This window comes from Equus przewalskii, chromosome 12 (assembly GCF_037783145.1).
Source record: "Equus przewalskii isolate Varuska chromosome 12, EquPr2, whole genome shotgun sequence".
Lineage (NCBI taxonomy): Eukaryota > Metazoa > Chordata > Mammalia > Perissodactyla > Equidae > Equus > Equus przewalskii.
This window is the reverse complement of record NC_091842.1, coordinates 31,147,299-31,164,744: the sequence shown is the minus strand read 5'-3', so window position 1 is coordinate 31,164,744 and position 17,446 is coordinate 31,147,299. Positions and strand designations below refer to the sequence as shown.

General features: G+C 43.3%; 1 protein-coding gene across 5 annotated transcripts in view; it reads left to right on the top strand.

The window, feature by feature from the left end:
• Positions 1-571: 571 nt before the first annotated feature.
• MRTFB (myocardin related transcription factor B) overlaps positions 572-17,446 on the top strand; it is a 259,277-nt gene continuing 242,402 nt past the window's right edge. The window contains exon 1 of one of the 5 annotated variants that reach the window (XM_070568493.1): positions 572-938. The gene's annotated coding sequence lies outside the window, so the exon portion shown is untranslated. The remainder of the gene's footprint in view (positions 939-17,446) is intronic. The other 4 variants (XM_070568501.1, XM_070568496.1, XM_070568490.1 and 1 more) reach the window with 4 other exon arrangements.

Sequence of the window (17,446 nt, the reverse complement as noted above, 5' to 3'; positions counted from 1 at the left end):
GGCTGTATAGTTTTATTATTATTTAAAGTATCCTTTGCAGTGATTTATGAAACCAAAATATGTGCTGGCTAATGTCATCCGGAAACTGAAAGTCGATGTTCAGCAGTTCTCACTAGCCAACTCCGAGACTTGGTAAGGATTTTTATTTTGGTGTACTGAGCTTACCGTAACCGGGGCGGCAGAGTTGCTATGGTGATTTGTTCTCAAAACAGAGCACTTTGCCGCAATACATTGAAACAGCAGATAAATCTCCTTGATGTTGACTTGATCATGACATTAATTCTAATTGAACCATCCCCCATGCTCCCATCAGGACTTGTGTGTAGGAATTTTAAAGCGGGGCCAAGAAGGCATTGGCTAAAAGAATCGCAACTTGGGCATTTTAAAGCCTTCACGATTCATGCCACTGAAGAGTGTTGGCTCACAGCCTGGGGCTCTACCACGAGGGCGGGTTGCAGCTGGGGAAGGTTCATCCTTGAAGCAATTATGTGGTTAATTGCTCCAGTGTGGGCAAGGGCTGAAAGGTGTGACTCACGCCCCAGTATGTCACTAATAATTGGGCAAGGGGGGTGGGGTGTGGAGAGGATACACGGAAAACTCGGCTGCTTCATCCCATTCCTCTTGCAAATCCATAACTGGCTAAGATCTCCTTGGAGTGTGGGAAGGCAGACCTCAACTCCAAGATGTGGCGCTGCTTGTCTCCATCGGTAGGGGTCCCCATTGAGTTACAGGTCCTAAACCAGCTACGCTGGAGTCGCTGGACGCTTTAAGGATGACTGCACTTGAATGGGGGTGTATCTGCCTCTGATTCTTGCCTAACCATGACACGGGAGAGAAAAAAAGTAGCTGCCTGATTTCCAGCATGACTCATTATAAACAAACCGAGGACAGATTGACTGCCTCTTATCAGAGCCCGCGGACGCGCCCCAGGACCGAGGGTGAGTCAGGCTGGAAGTCGCAAGGCTTTTGTTGTGTCAGAGGGGGGTTTTTTCCTTGCGGAAGAGGTGGATTGGAGGGGGAGTGCTACCGATTTCATAAATAATGTCAGTGACCCCATGGTAACCCTGGGCTTCTAGGTGAGCTCAAATTCCCTCAAACCCCAAAAGCCTTCCAAACTGAAGATAAAAACTGGCCATACCCACAAAGAAAGCCATGTGGAGTTGGTAGAAATGTTCGGCATCTTACGGCGGTGGTTTCATAGCACATACCTATCTGTCAGTTATCATCCAAGGGTGCACTTTAGGGATGAGCAATCTATTTTATGTAAATTATACTTAAAAGATCTTTAAGAAGAGGTAAATCCACTTAACAGTTTAGTGAGAGGAAAAAAACCTGGCCAACCCACTTCTATTGTGATTTATCGTGAAGGTCCGTGGACCACGCCCACTTCCCCAGTCATGTCCATGCTTGCTTTGGATCTGGGTGCAAATTCAAGGAGTAGGTACGTGCCTGAAGATGATGATGTCCTGTCATCTGATGCTACTGTGCTCCCAGAGAGTGTGTTGGTAGCTGAGTTACTTATTTTTACTAAATGAAAGCAGTAGGGCTAGGCATATAAGTCACAGATTGGCAACAAATTTGGAGTAGGGAGGGCGATGTTGGGCAGCAAAGGGGAGAAGAGGCACCTTTAATGTACCTGCCGCACCCCGTCCCCGCCAGCCACAGACTGGAGACATCTGTTTACGCCCCAGGTGCCTTCTATTTCAGGGAATACAAGTCGGGTCAAGCCAATAGCAGGCCTGCACTCAAGAGCTTGGCCGATGGGCTGTGCCTGCAGAGCCGGCACACGTGAAATGACTTGACACCTGGAAACCAGCAAACGCGCAAGCGAGTTAACTTAGGGGGAAATGAACACAGATGTGCTTAGACGGCAAAAAGAATGAAGTGGTTTGGCAGGTGGGGCTATTCAAAGAAGGAGCGGTGATGAAGGGAGGGGTGGCCCAGATTCTTTTGAATGTAAACGACCTCAGTTGGGAAAATATGAACATGTGTGTGTGCATGGGCTTGCTTATGATCTTCTTCTGAAAAGTATGTGATTGTTTTCTCCCTTCGGACAATAGGAGTGACTTAGTGGACAGGAGTGACTTTTTCTTCTTCTTGCTATAGATATTCTCTTGCCAATACGTTCTCTTGGCTGCTAAGCGTATGGGAAAGGTCTTCACTATCTCTTTCATTTTTCCATATGTCTGGTCCTGCTGCAGTCTTTCCATGAATGAATTTGATGTACACATCAAAGTGATTTGGAGAATTTGACTGTCATCTTAACAGAAACCTCATTAATGTAGGAGGGCTTTGTCTTAATCTCCGAATCTCTTAGTTGCTGTCCTTACAGCTGTGTTTGTGTGTGTGCGTGTGTGTGTGTGTGTTATTTTCTGACTCCCTGGATTCTGTATATACTTCAAAAGTATGTCCCTGCCACAGTGGCTGATCTCACAAATAATGGCTGTCTGTGTCCTTAATTTCCCAAGACAGTCCCAAATCTCAATTATTCTTTTGACGTACCCCCCGACTACATTTGTACTTTTAGATCATTTTTTGCTATATAAATACAATTTGTAGGAAGGATATTTCACTCAATAGGTGTTTTCTCTTGAAATCTTGGGTCTTCAAAATTATTATTTGGAAAACAATGCCAGTTTACTCAACAGACATTCATGAAGCACCTACTGTGTGCCAGAACTGTAGCACACAGCCCATGGTTTGGAGTTACAGGTTGTTGTTTTTCCAGATCTTCAAGAGCCTGAAAAGCAGAGCCAGCTTTTGTATTTGTAATAATGGAATTGATGCGGGATCGGTGAGCCGAGGAGTCGAAAGAAAGATTTCTTAGACTCTCAAGATCTGGCAGTAGTGCTCTTTTATTTAGAGAGTAGAATAGTGTGGAATAGCATGGGGACAGGACCCATGGGCAGTCAGAGCTCCTGCTGCTCCCACTTCTGCTGCCCCCGCTGGCATGGGGACAGAGCCCATGGGCAGGCCGAGCCGCTGCTGCTGCCCCCGCTGGCATGGGGACAGGACCCATGGGCAGTCAGAGCTCCTGCTGCTGCCGCATGGGGACAGGACCCATGGGCAGTCAGAGCTCCTGCTGCTGCCCTGAGTTGAGGGTTAGGGCTAATTTTATAAGGCATGGGTACGTGACTTATTTTTACTGGAAAAAAAGAAAAGATGATGTAAAAAGTCATTAAATGATTTCAGTGCAGATGGGGTCTGGTTATTGTGCGGTCATATAACTTTAGATACGAATCTGGCCATATAGATCGGCATGCAGGTGAGGATGCCCCGGGCTTCTCTCCCTGGGGTAGTCCTAATTCATACCATAAAAAAAGTCCACTGGGTCGTATAGTTTGGCACGTAGGCCAGGTCACCTTGGGCTTCTCTAGCTGGGGCAGCCTTAATCCACATCAGAATTACAGTAAAGTATTACTTATATTTTTTTTAAAAAATGCTCATTGCCTGGAAATGACCAAACTTTCAAAGCACTGTGATATGCATTACAGAGTTCTGGGGTGCCATGAGCATGGGTTTCAGACGTTGTAAAAGTATCCTTTGTGGCAAGCTGCCAAGCAAGGCCTTATTTCACATTCAATGCCTTGTAGGAATAAGATAGCAGGAGACGTGTCTTTCAAGCAGAGGAGATAGTTTAGTTGCCTTGAGAAGCTGAGGAGCCTCGGGGTCTTCACGCAGCTCAGTGGTTCCACTGAGTGGTGTCAGAGGGCGCTTTTGAAATGGAAGAGCATTTTTATAAGAGGAAAGACATTCTCCAGGTAGGTTGGTTTAAGGTACTCCTTAGAGCGGTTCAGGTATGTCTTTGTAACGTGGCTTTTAGGAGAGGCTCCAAACCACTGATCGGTCCCTCCAAACGGAATCTTCAACCCGTCGTCCAGATTCAGGCTTCCCGTGCTTCCTCTCATTCATAATCTTGCTTCCCTTATCTTATTCTAACTTTTAACATAGGTTTTTTTTGTGGGCCACTGCCACACAGACTTGGAGTAATCATAATCTTTGGTTCAGGAAACACACTCCTCATTGATCTAGGCATGACCTGCTTTTATTTAGTTTATTTTTAATAATGCAGAAAGTACTCATGAAGCTGCCATCCCAAAAACAAAAGCTAGAACCTTGAAAGTAAGATTATAACCTATGTTTAACCCTATAGATTACCCCCCACCCTATGTCTCTGCTCCTCCCAAGCCAGTGTGAACCCTTGTCCTGAATTGTGTTCACTATTCCCTTGCTTTCATTTTTATCTATTCTCGTTGTTTCTTATATGTCTTCAATGCATTCCAAAAAGTGTATGTGTGTATATATGTTGTTCTTAACTTTATAGAAGAGATGTCATATTGTATGTAATTTTTTAGGGCTGATATTGTTAAGATTCATATTGCACGTTGCTGTCACTCCTTTTTTTCGCTCCTCTATAATATTTAATTATATGAACACAGCATAGTTGACTCAGCAGCCCTCTTGTTACTGGTCATTCGGGTTGTTCACAGATTCTTGATGTAGTCATAGCACTTTGATGAACATTCTTGTACCTATGTGTGCAAACATTTCTCCTGAGTACATTCCTAGGAGTGAGATTGTGGAGTTAGGTAATATATATGTGCTCACCTTCCGCTGAAGTGGTTGTGCCGGTTTACACTTGCATCACTGTATGAGAACTGAAGGATCCACACCCTCTCCAACACTTAGTATTGTCAGACTTTTTAATTTTTGCTGATTGACTGTACGTAAAATAGTACCTCATTGTGGTCCTGATGGGCATTTTCACCTTCGATGCTGAGCATCTCCTTGTATGTGATTAGCCAAAGATGTCTCCTTTCTTCTTCTCAGAGCGTCTGTTCTTGTTCTTTGCCCGTTTTTACAGCTGTTTGTGCTCTTCTTATTAAAGGAGTACTTAATGTATTCTCAGTGCTAATCCTTTGTTGTACTTCTTTGCACTTTCTTTAAGGTATCTGTTGAATAAAATTTCTTAATGTAGTAAAATGTATCAATATTTTCTTTTATAACTAATGCCTCTTATTTAGGAAGTCTTTTAAGAAATTGTTTAATAAATCTTTTCCTACCTCAATATCTAAAAGACATTTGTCTGTATTTTATGCTAAAGATGAAAAGGCTGTCCTGGCAGAAGAAACTTGTGAGAGTAGAGATGGGAAGGCCAGGCACTGGTGCACAGCAACCTGGGGGATGAGATATGGGGGGTTGGCAGGGCTAGGCAGGCCCTGGTGGGACTTATAGCCATGGTAGGCTTTTACAATATTTATTGGTTGTAATATATTTTTTTCCCTGGGTTGTAACCTAATCTCCTCAAACTTGGACTATGAAGAAGAATGTAGAAAAGAAAAGAAAGACCATAACCCCGTCACTCAGGTTTTTTTCTGTAGATGCTCATTTGCACATCTCCTGGTACACACATATCTCGTTCTCCTGAAAGGCCATAACCCTTTATGCTGCCTCCAGTACCCTGACCCGGGCCATGGACACTTTCCAGATGGTACCGTCCTTGACCCAGGAGTGGCCTCTACCAGGGTTAACCATTACCTTAAAAAAACAATGAACTGCTGTTAAAGAAATTATACTTGGAATCTTGTGCAATATTACGAAAAAATAAGGGTAGGCAAAAAGTTTATCTAATTTTACTAACCAGAGATATCATTTCTAGCATTTTGATGTATGTCCTAGACATTTTTCTATCTTCACTTACGTACATCTTTCATTTAGAGTGGAATCTTATGTGCTATATGAGCTATGAGCATAACCTATATATGCTATTCTGTAAGTTTTTTGTCTTACATGGTGCTCAGTTTTTCAGCATAATCAGTGTTCTTCTACCTCATTATTTGAGTGATACAGAGTATTTCCTTGTGTGGGTGAAATCTAAAATATTCGTCAGGTGAGCATCACAGCCACCAGCCAATCTGAATGGATGCTGGCTGGCGCTCTCATACGCTCATATCAGCCCAGGGCTTTATTAAACCGGTTCTATACCACAGATGCTCACATTTCCAATTGTTCCCTATTAGAAGCAATGATGAAATGAGTATCTTTTACGCTAAACCTTTGTGCACATCCATGATAATGTTCTCAGGATAAATTTTGATAAGTAGGAATTTCTAATCAAAGAGTAAGAACGTTTTTTAACTTTTTGTTTTGGAGGAAGATTGGCCCTGAGCTAACATCCACCACCAATCCTCCTCGTTTTGCTGAGGAAGACTGGCCCTGAGCTAACATCTGCTCCCATCTTCCTGTACTTTATATGTGACACGCCTGCCACAGCGTGGCTTGAGAAGCGGTGCATAGATCCGTGCCAGGATCCAAATGGGCAAACCCCAGGCCTCTGAAGCGGAGCACACCAAGTCAACCGATATGCCACCAGGCCAGGCCCTGTTTAACTTTTTGATATATATATAGATATAGATATATAGATATATATACAGGTGAATTGCTCTCCAAAAAGCTTTTATCAATTTATATTCACATGAGCAGAATAGAGCCTGTTTTCCCATGCTCTTGCTAAGAATATTATCATTGTGCTTTTACCATCAATACACTAAGTTCACATGCCATTTCATTACTTTAATTTGTATTTCTTCAATTACTGTTGAGGTTAAATGTTTGCATATGTTTCCTGGCCATTTGTTTTTGAGTGTGTGTTCTTGCTCTCTCTCTCTGTCTCTGTGTGTGTGTGTGAGTTGCCTGTTGCTGTCATTTCCCCTTTTCTCTAGCAAATGTTCTTTCTCTTCTTTATTTGTAAGAATCATATCTGTTAAGGGGTTTTAATGAGCTTCATAAATATTGCAAATATTTTTCTAAATTTGTCTTTGCCTTTTTTTCTATGCTTCTGCCTTTCCGATTTTTTTAAAATTTTATATGTTGTCAAATCTTTCAGTATTTTAAAAATTCCTTTTTCATTTGAGAATGTATAAAATCCACCTAGATTTTCTTCTGCTAGTCTTGTTTCAGTTTTTACATTTAAATCTCTGTTCCATCAAAAACTTATATCCGTTTGTGATGTGAGATATGGAGCTAACTTTTTTCAAAATCTTTAGCTACTTCCCTAACACTGTTTGTTGAAAAATGTTTGTTTACCTGCTGATTTGAATTTGCACCTTTGTCTTAAACTGTATTTATGTTTACACTTGGATATGTTTCTGTGCTTTCAGCTCTGTTCCTGTTCTGTTGACTGCTCCTATAATCATATTTTGTTAGTTTAATTAACATTTTGTAATAAATTTTAATAATTTGTTGGACAGTTACCTCCCTATTACTATGCTTTGTGAAATGTGTATAGGCTACCTGGCTATCCTCAGGCACTTATTCCTCTAGATGAATATTTAAGACTTTTTTGATCAAGTTTCCAAGAAAAGTTATGTTTAGATTTTAATTGGAATTCCATTACATTTATGTTATTTTGGTAGTAATGGACATCCTTACAATATTAGGAAAATGGTGTGTTTTACTTTACTTGGGTTGAAGCCATTGGTGGTATTTTGTAGTTCAATTCATGTAAATCCTGCACATTTCTTGCCCAGTTATTCAAAGGTGTCTGTTGTTGCAAATTATGACTGTGACTGGTCTCTCTTCCCTCTCCCCACCCCTACTGTGTTAATTTTTATGGATTTTGTAATTGACCATCTTACAGAACTCTTATTCATTTTAGTGGTTTTTCAGTTGATTCTTTTGGAATTACAGATAGGCCATCAGTTCATTTGAAACTAACAATGAAAATTTTGTCCCCGTTTCAATATTTATACCTCTTTTTCTATTTCTTATCTTACAGCATGGGTTCAGGAATTCAGATGCCCATGGGGCCCAGGCAAGTAACATAAAGAAGTGAATTGGGCCAGGTGAGGCCTTCAGCCAATGAGACAGCATAGGTCTTGTCTAAAGGGGAAAGTTCCTAGCTCTAGCCAATTTCTGCCATTTGGGAATTGCACCTACTGTTGACAGATGGTCAGATTTTTTAAAAAGATATACCAAAGATCATTTTTTAAATGTGAAATCTATAAGCCTTTTAAATGTTGGAAATGAATTAAAAATTCTTAAATATCAGGCAAGTCAAATACAGAATCTCTTATGGTCAGGTTCTAGTCAAACTCAGAGTGTGCCCCACTTTGGCCAGAACTTCAAGAATTTTAGAATGTGTTGAGTTGGAATACCAGGCATTCTTGTCTTATCCTGCTATGGTAAAAATGCCTCCATTCTTTGACCCATTAGCTATTTTATAGACTCTTGATTTATTATTTTTCATGTGGAAACTCTGTCTCTCTCCAGTGTAACAGAAGTATTGTAGGAAGAGAGAGATTTGATCCTATTAGCTGATATGGTTTTCTTCTTTGACCATTAATGTGATGAATCCATAAATTTTCTAATATCGAACTATCCTTGCATTTGTGATTTGTGGAATTAAGCTATACTTAGTATGTTACATCGTTCTTTTATTATATAGTTGTATTCCATTTTCTGTTCTATTTAAGGGTTACAAAATGGAGGGAAAAAGTTTTGTTTCATTTTTTAGTAGCAAAACTACCCATTGCCTCTATCCCATTACCACCACTATCCTCTACTTGTTTTCCTGGGTAAATAGTGTGACATGATGCTTAGAGGGAAGAGAGAAGTCATTAGACCTCACTACATCCACCCAGACATGCTTGTGGATTGACAGATGATTATTTGGCTTTTTTTTTTTTTCTTTGCTGGGGAAGAAAGGTTAAAGCTAGATTGTTCTCAGTAAAGAAATCTTGTTTTTTAGAGGTTTGAGGCAAAAGCAGGAAAGAACTCGGGGGAAGGGAATGAGGTGTCTAATAGTGTCTGCTGTGGTTTGTAATGTGGCTCCTTTCTCGATGTCCCACAAAGCTACTGATCAAGTATCCATTTGTCTTCAGTGTGCTGTCGAGTTGGATCCTTTTTTGCAACATCACAAACTGCTAAGCGGCACCACCCTTAAACCCAGGCAAGGGTGGCTTCTGCCTTTGCTTCACAGGGCCGTGCACTGTCTGTCATTGACCACACTCCTCCCCAACAGGTGAGGAGACCACAAGACCAAGGAGAAAGGCCCTGCAAGTGGGTGCAGGACCATTTGGGTTGAGAATTCTGGGGTCCTGGGTGACTGGACACTGTGCCCCCTGCCTTCTACCCAAATGGGCCTCACCTGCACCCAGGGTCTGTGTGGGTCTCTTTCCCAGGTCCATTGTCCCAGGGTAGACAGCACTGCAGGCGTTTGCACTCCTAGGCCCAAGGAGTGACCAAGGATGACTGATGTGTGGAAGGTGGACAAAGCCCGGACATGAGGGCAGGAGTGTTCACACTGTTCCCACGAGGCCCGTTATGATGTAGGACGGAGCCAGGAGCCTTTAGGGAAAGGGCCTTCAGCTGTCCTTACACCACCCAATAATATCTCAGAACGCCAGGGAGCCTGGGAGATTTCTAAATCCCAACTCGGTTTCTCACATGGTTATGAAGGTATATTCGTCAAGGTAGAAGTATAACCGTTTTTTTAAACATGGTTTGTTTGACTTGTAGCTTTTAAATACTTTGGCCATATGGTCTATGGGCCTCCTTTTGTACTCTTGACCCAGGCCCCACAACTGCTTGGGGAAAACCTGTGGGTGAGTCCCTCCTCCAGTTGGGCCTGAGGCCACCTGGGGGAGACCACAATAGGAAGCAACGTTGGGACTTCTGTATTCATTTGTTTCCCAGATGGTAAATACAACCCATGTATTCTCTTCCCTCACAAAATGACTGAAATAACTAAAGAAATAGAAAAAGACTTGCATCCCTGTCTGTATTCGTCTCCTAGGGCTGCCATAACAAAGTACCACAAATTGGGCAGCTTCAAACAACAGAAGTTTGTTCTCTCACCGTTCTCCACAGTTTGGAGGCCAGGAGTCCAAAACCAAGGTGTCAACAGGGCCACCTCCTTCCAAAAGCTCTAGGGAAGAACCCTCCCTTGCCTCTTCCAGCTGGTGGCCCCAGAAATCCTTGTCACTCCTTGACTTGTAGCCACATCGCTCCAGTCTCTGCCTGCATCTTCACATGGCCTTCTTTCTTCTGAGTGTATCTCCATGTGTCCTCTCCTTTTCTTAGAAGGACGTCAGTCATCGGATTTCAGGCCCATCCTAATCCAGTATGGTCCCCTCTTACAATTACATCTGCAAAGACCCTATTTCCAGATAAGGTCACATTCTGAGGTTCTAGGTGGATGTGGATTTTGGGGGGACACCATTCAACCCAGTACACTACCCCTAAATAACTTTGATCTCTAATGCTCATGTTTTCTCTCTTGATATTTCTGTCTCTGACTCTCTGTTTCTCTCTTCTCAGTATTTGGTTAGCAGGGTTGGGTTAGCTTTGTAAAATTAATTGGGACACTTTTAAATTTTTTTAATACCCTGGAACCAACGAAATCATATAGAAGTTCTCTCTTCCATTACCATTTGGCAGAATTTGCCCCCCACACCCTCCACTCCCAAATCATCTGAGCCCACATGTTTCATCAAAGTGGCGGAGAGTTCTTTATCAGTTTCTTCCATGACTTTTTCTTGAGTTGGATTTTTCTACGTAGTCTTAAGTGAGTTATATTGTCTTATTTTGGTTAATATTTTATTAGGGTAAATTTAAACACAGTATGCTCTTCACTTTAATCTTCTGCCACATCTTTGTTTCTAGTCCCTTTTATATTCTAGAGCTATTTATTTGTATTTTCTTTCTTTTCTCGTGTAACCTTGCCAGAGGTTTGTCTCTTTTATTGGTCTTTTAAAAGAGCTAGCTCTTTTATTTATCTTATCAATTCTATTGTTTTTCTGTTTTCTAATTTGCTTACATCTGCTTTTATCTTTCATTCTTTCCTTCTGTCATCCTTAGATTTAGTTTTTATCTCAGTTTTTTAGTTAATAGCTCATTTAAAAAAATTTTTTTTTTCTTTAAAGATTGGCACCTGCACTAACATCTGTTACCAATCTTTTTTTTTCTTTGTCTTCTTCTTTTTCTCCCCAAAACCCCCCAGTACATAGTTGTATATTCTGGCTGCAGGTCCTTCTAGTTGTGCTGTGTGGGATGCCACCTCAGCATGGCTTGATGAGTGGTGCCATGTCTGCATCCAGGATTCAAACCAGCGAAACCCTGGGTCGCCAAAGTGGAGCACATGAACTTAACCACTTGGCCACGGGGTCGGCTCCTAAAATTTTCGTTTAATAACAAAAGTATTTAAGCTTTGTCTTTTCTTTAATGAGTAGCCGGAGAGATGAATACACTCAGAGAATGCCATAGCTAGGAGAGCTAGAAAAAGAAAAGACCAAAAACACGTTTCACTCTTGGGGACCTGGCTGTGCATCCACAACGCCAGTTGTTCAGATAATGCTACTATGTACACTATCATCTCTTTTCTACTGTTGCTTCCTGTGCAATGCTAACTAGAGGGCCAAGCTGGTCTCTAGTTGATGGAGACTAAATGTTTGCGTCCCCTTAAAATTCATGGTTTGAAACCTAATCCCCAATGTGATGACAGCTGGAGGTGAGGCCATTGGGAGGTGATTAGATCATGAGGATGGAGCCCTCAGGAATGGAATTAGTGCTCTTTTAAAAGAAACCCCACAGAGCTGTCTAGTCCTGTCCACCCCATGAGGACACAGAGAGAACATGGCCATCTGTGAACCAGGAAGCCGGTCCTCACCAAACCCCAAATCTGCCAGTGCCTTGATCTTGGAATTCCCAGGCTCCAGAACTGTAAGCAATAAATGTCTGTTGTTTATAAGCCACCTCGTCTCTGACGTCCTATGCTAGCAGCCCAACAGACTAAGACACTGGTGAAGGGCTGGACTCCCTCTCTCCAGCAGTGATACTCTTCAAATTTTATCCCAGAGGATTCAACGGCTCCCTGAATCCGTTTCATCTTATTTGGGGCCACGTGGTAATTGTTTGGAGGTACATCAGCCAGCCTGCAAGTGCCAAGCTGTACATGACAGGCAACTGTCTGTCCTCTGGGTGTGTTCCCTCCACCCTGGCACAAGGAACCACCCCCAACACCCCAAACCTTAACCTCCTTAGCAATCGCTCCTCAACTCCTGGCTCTGAAGAGACTTATGGGAAGACTCCTTAAGGAGCATTAAGATAAAGAGGAAAGGGAGCCTGTGATGAGAGCTGATTGACTAGGTTAAGTATGCCTGAATATCTTGAAAAGGCTCAGTCTCAAGGCATCCTGGGGCCTCGGCAGAGGACCGCAGTGGACTGGGGCTAGGATACGTGGCCCAGATCCCTGGTTTCTACGTGGAACTTGGTGCAGGACAATATAAATATCCACTGGGCTTTTGCAGGTGGTGGTCAGCATAGAGGGGCTGGAAAGATGGAAGTCTCTGCCAAGAACCCCGCAATGGCCAGAACTCCCTTCTTCACTGAACGTAGATCTTCACTCCTAGTCAATTCATTGCAGAGTCTCAGTCCTAGCATTTCATTCCTAAAATGATGACTAATAACAGACGTTTACTAAGTTTTTGCTATGTGCCATAGTGTGCTTAGTTGTTTTTTTTTTTTTTAACAGCTTTATTGGGCTAGAATTTCCATACCATATGACTGATATATTGTGAGTGTACAAGTCAATGATTTCCGGAAAATTGACAGGGTTGTGCAGCCATTATCACAATCCAGTTTTAGAGAATTCCATCACTTCCTAACATTCCCTGTTTGCATTCAACCCCACTCCCGTTCTCAGCTCCAAACCACCACTGAATCGCAACCTGTCTCTATAAATTTGTTTTTTCTGGACATTTCATAGAAATTGAATCATGCATAGTGTAGTCTTTGGCATCTGGCTTCTTTTACTTAGTATAATGTTTTTGAGGTTCCTCTATGTGGTGGCATGTGTGTGTATTGTGTTCTTTTCTTACTGCTGAGCAGTATTGCATTGTGTGGCTCTATCACATTTTGTGTATCTGCTTCCCAGTAGACGGACAGTGAATTGTTTCAGCTTCTTAGCTTTTATGAATAATGCTGCTGTGAACAATCACATACAAGTCTTTGTGTGGACGTATGTTTTCATTTCTTTTGGGTAGATACTTAAGAGTACAATTGCTGGGTTGCACAGTAAGCTTATGTTTAATTTTTAAAGAAACTGTCAAACTATTTCAAAGTGGCTGCACCATCTTACCTTCCTACCAACAATATATGAGTGTGCTAGTTTGTCCACATCTTTGCTAACACTTGCAATTGTCTGTCTTTTTGATTATAGCCATTCTTGTGGGTATATAGAGATATCTTAAGTGTGCTTAGGTTTTTGTGTCTAATCCTCCCACCAACGCTGTATTAGTCAAGATTGGACAGATTATGCTGTGATAAGAAACAGCCCCAAACTATATTGGCTTAAGACAACAAAGGTTCATTTGTCACCCATGCTGCCTGTCCAGTAATGATTAGAACCAGGGAATACGGCAGTGCTTTCAAAGACTCAGGGATGCAGGCTGCTGGAAACTCCTGCAGTTAAACAGCAGACTGCACACCAGCTCTTAAAGCTTCCACATGGTAGCAAGAAAGCACTTTCATTCTGCTTCACTGGCCAACTAAGTCACATGGTCATGGTTAGCTTCAAAGAGGACAAAAAGCATAATAACAATTTTATCATGTCCTTAGAAGGAAAGGGGAATTGGAGTCTTTACAGATTAGGAAACCAAAGCTCAAAGCCTAAATGCCTTGATGGAAGATACATCATTGATAAATTAAACCGAGACTATCCGTCTCCCAAGACTGTGTTCTCAACCACAACATTCAAGTTTTCACGGAGATACTGTGGATTACAGATGGATTTTTGAGGCACTCTCATTGGGGGAGTATGTGGAAATTTTGGGCACAGGCTTTGCTTGATCCCATCATGGGATAGATCACAGGTCTAGAGAGATCCATGTCATGGTCACCAAGTTCTACTGGATGTCGGTGCCTGCCTTAGTCTGGGGTCCATAGGATCATCTCCTGAAAGGCAGAGAAGACCCCTGGTCCTGTTACCACCTTCATAACTGTAAATCATATCCTTCTGCCCACCCCCCAAGTATGCACCATATTTTGCTCTCAAAAAATTCAAGACCTGAGAGCCCCATGTGATCAGATCTGATCAGTTAACTTCTTAGTTGGAAATGAACAAAAATACTGAGAGAGGGTCCATTTCAGTGAACAGGGCGTAGCAGCAGGTAACCCCTGGTGGGCTTGGTCCCACAAGGGGAGGGTGGCTGTGGGGTTCCAGGTGCCGTATGCTGAGTGCAGTGTAATGGTCAGGAGTGCAGGCTCCACGATCAGACCTGCTTTGGAAACCTGGCTCTGTTGGCTGGCTACGAAACCCCGTGCAAGGTGCACCTCCAACCTCACTTCCCTCCCCCTCCCCGTGGAAATGGGGACAATCTGCAGGAGGCCCCATTTCACAGGCTTGCTAGGGATCTAATCAGAAAACATGTGAAAAGCTCTTAGCATCGTGCCTGGAACTTAGTGAGTTGCAGTGATCGTGTTAATAACCCCAATATCATCATAGTCATCATCACAATATTCAGGTACATGGAAATAGGAAATTCCCCAGATTTGGTCCCCAGGGATCCATGGATTTGGAATCATAGTCTCGATTGAAGTTATCCTTGGATAACGTTACCACCTCTGACCATACCCTGCTCTGTCGACACTGGTCCAGGGCCATTTACGATAAGTTGAGGAAAAGGAAGGGAATTCAAGAGGAGGAGGAGGAAGAGAAGAATAGGCCGGTTAGGATCAGGAGAGACAGTAATTTCCTGGAGGGTAGAAACAGCACAGCACGGTGGTGAAGAACACGGTTGTGCCTTTTTACTAGCTCTGTGACCCTGATCAGGTCACTTAACCTGTCTGGCCTTCTGTCTAGGAGAACTCATGGGGTGAGGTCATCAAGGCGACTTCAATTTAGCCTCTTGTGATCACTTTACAATTTCAGTACAGTAAGTCCTTATCCTGACACGGGACGAAAACTTCAGGCGGGCCCCATGACCACCTTTTTCACTTTGGTTAAAAAAAATCCCTATGATTTGTAAGTTAAAAATTAATCCCATTTCCAAAATCATAATTTCCTATCCAATATGTTAATCAAGCTGTATCTAAAGATAAGCCTCCATCTGCAAATAAGGGTGGAGGAGGAAAGAACTTACTTGACTATTTGAGTCAAAAGATGGCATTGCGGGCCAGCCCGGTGGCGCCGCGGTTAAGTTCACACATTCCACTTTGGCAGCCCAGGGTTCACCAGTTCGGATCCCGGGTGTGGACCTCGACACCACTTATCCAGCCATGCTGTGGCAGGCGTCCCACATATAAAGTAGAGGAAGATGGGCACGAGTGTTAGCTCAGGGCCAGTCTTCCTCAGCATAAAGAGAGAGATTGGCGGCAGATGTTAGCTCAGAGCTAATCTTCCTCAGAAAAGATGGCATTGCACCCAGAACACCCTCCGAGAATGTTCAAGTACACTGGGGGCAATGGGCAGGTTTCAGAGAGTCCCCAGCTTTGGGGTGATGCAGATGAGATTATCAGCCCCTTCACACCCCTAGGAATCTGGTGATCCACCTCCAGCCTCTGTCTGATGAGGGCTTTCTGACTTTCCAGGCCGCCCTGTAAGACAATATCTAAGATGATCCATCAGCCAGCTCACTCGTGTGTGGTCCCTTGACGGTCCGTAGGAAACACTCATGCTTTCACCAGAATGTGCATTGGGCATGTAAGCCGATGTCAGCTTCCTGGCCCTCTGGACTGCTCAGGAATGAGTTAGCTTCCATCTCCCCAACTACAGAGACCGCTCCTCAAACTATCCATCGCATCTCAAAGAAGCCGCTTTCACCACACTTGAGGTGCAGGCACAGGTTAACCATCCCCACCCTTTGTGAGTGTGCTTGTTGGGGGTGAGTGACAGCATAGCATTTGCAAAAGAACAAAAAAAAAAAAACTTCATCAAATCCTCTCTTAGTACCCATTGATTCGTTTACATCCTCTTTGTGGATTAGGGATTTGTGAAACTGGAGGGATTAGAGTAGTGAAACTGGTTCTAAAGCATTTGCTGTGAAAATTGACATCTGGCAACTCACTCTGCAGGTTGATGTTTCTTCGATCTTGGTGTCTCACCATAACTTCCCAATTTACCGTCCTGTTCCATGTAAGGTGGAGATATTATTTGTATTTACCATGTGGGGCTTTTTAGGAGATGCAATGACATAACTGATGCATGCGAACCACTGATCGGAGTGCCTGACACTTAGAAAGATCTCAGAGACGTGCTGACGTTATTCATTCTGAACCCCGAGCCCCTGGCTGAGGATGACACACAGGAAGTGTCTGATAGAGCTTAATGAATGGCATGTCAATAACTAACTGTATTTCAAGGCAGAATAAATAAGTGCTCAATAAGTGTACAAGTTCTGCATCATGGCAACCAAGTGAAGCACAGGTCGTTTGACTGGTGCAACCAAGGACCCTTCAGTAGAGAGGTGGGATTTGGGATTTCAGTAAATGGGATGGAGCCCTTGACCAAGTGCATGGAAGCAAGATGATATGTATTTTCTGCAAGAGCTCAACAAAGCAAAAGAAGGGAATGCAGGATGGACTGTCACTATAGATGGGGTGGCTTGTTAGTTTGGCCACATGGTGTTGGATTATGGGCCAGCCTCTCTCAGTTAGGGATCTTTCAGCCGCAAGTGATAGAAAACCAATGTTGACTGGCTTAAACGGCAAAGAGAAAATGTTGGCTCGTGAAAGTGCAAGCTTGAAGAGTAGGCGCCAGCATCAGGTCCAGCTGGATTCATGGTTCAAATGGCGTCACCAGAATCTGTTTTCCAGCTCTTCTTTCCGCCCCACCATGCTGATTTCCTTCTCAGCCAGGCTCCCCCTGGAGGAGGAAGATGGCAGTGGCGCTTCCAGAGGCTGCTTGCCTCCAGTACAAATCCAGAGGGAAATGCTGTCTTTAGCCCAGCATTCCCGAAGAAGTCCTGAGACCCATTGTGTTTGGCCTGACCTAGGTCCAATGTTGATGGGGAGTGACGGGCTTGGGCTGGCACCAGGCAATAAAACCAACAGATGTGTTCTCCGAGTCCTTCTTTTAACTATGGGAGACCACCTCTGGAGCTAAACTGGCTGACTTCCAATCTGGACTCACCAGCTGGGAGACCTTGAGCAGAGACATAATCTCTCCGTGCCTCAGTTTCCTCCTCTGTAGAATAGAGATAATAATGGACCCTACCACGTAGGGGTTTTGGAAAGATTACACGAGTTTTTACAAAGTGCTTGGAATAGCGCCTGGGATGACCTGGCCAAGCGCTGAATCAACAGTCGCTCTTGTGGTTACTATAGTGACTTGACTTTGTTGCCCCATCGCTTGATGTTTATTCACAGTTATTCCAGATGTTTCCACCCCCGTCGTCTATCATGGAGATGTGATTACCCTACCTCTCAAGCACACCCTTCGGTGCAATTC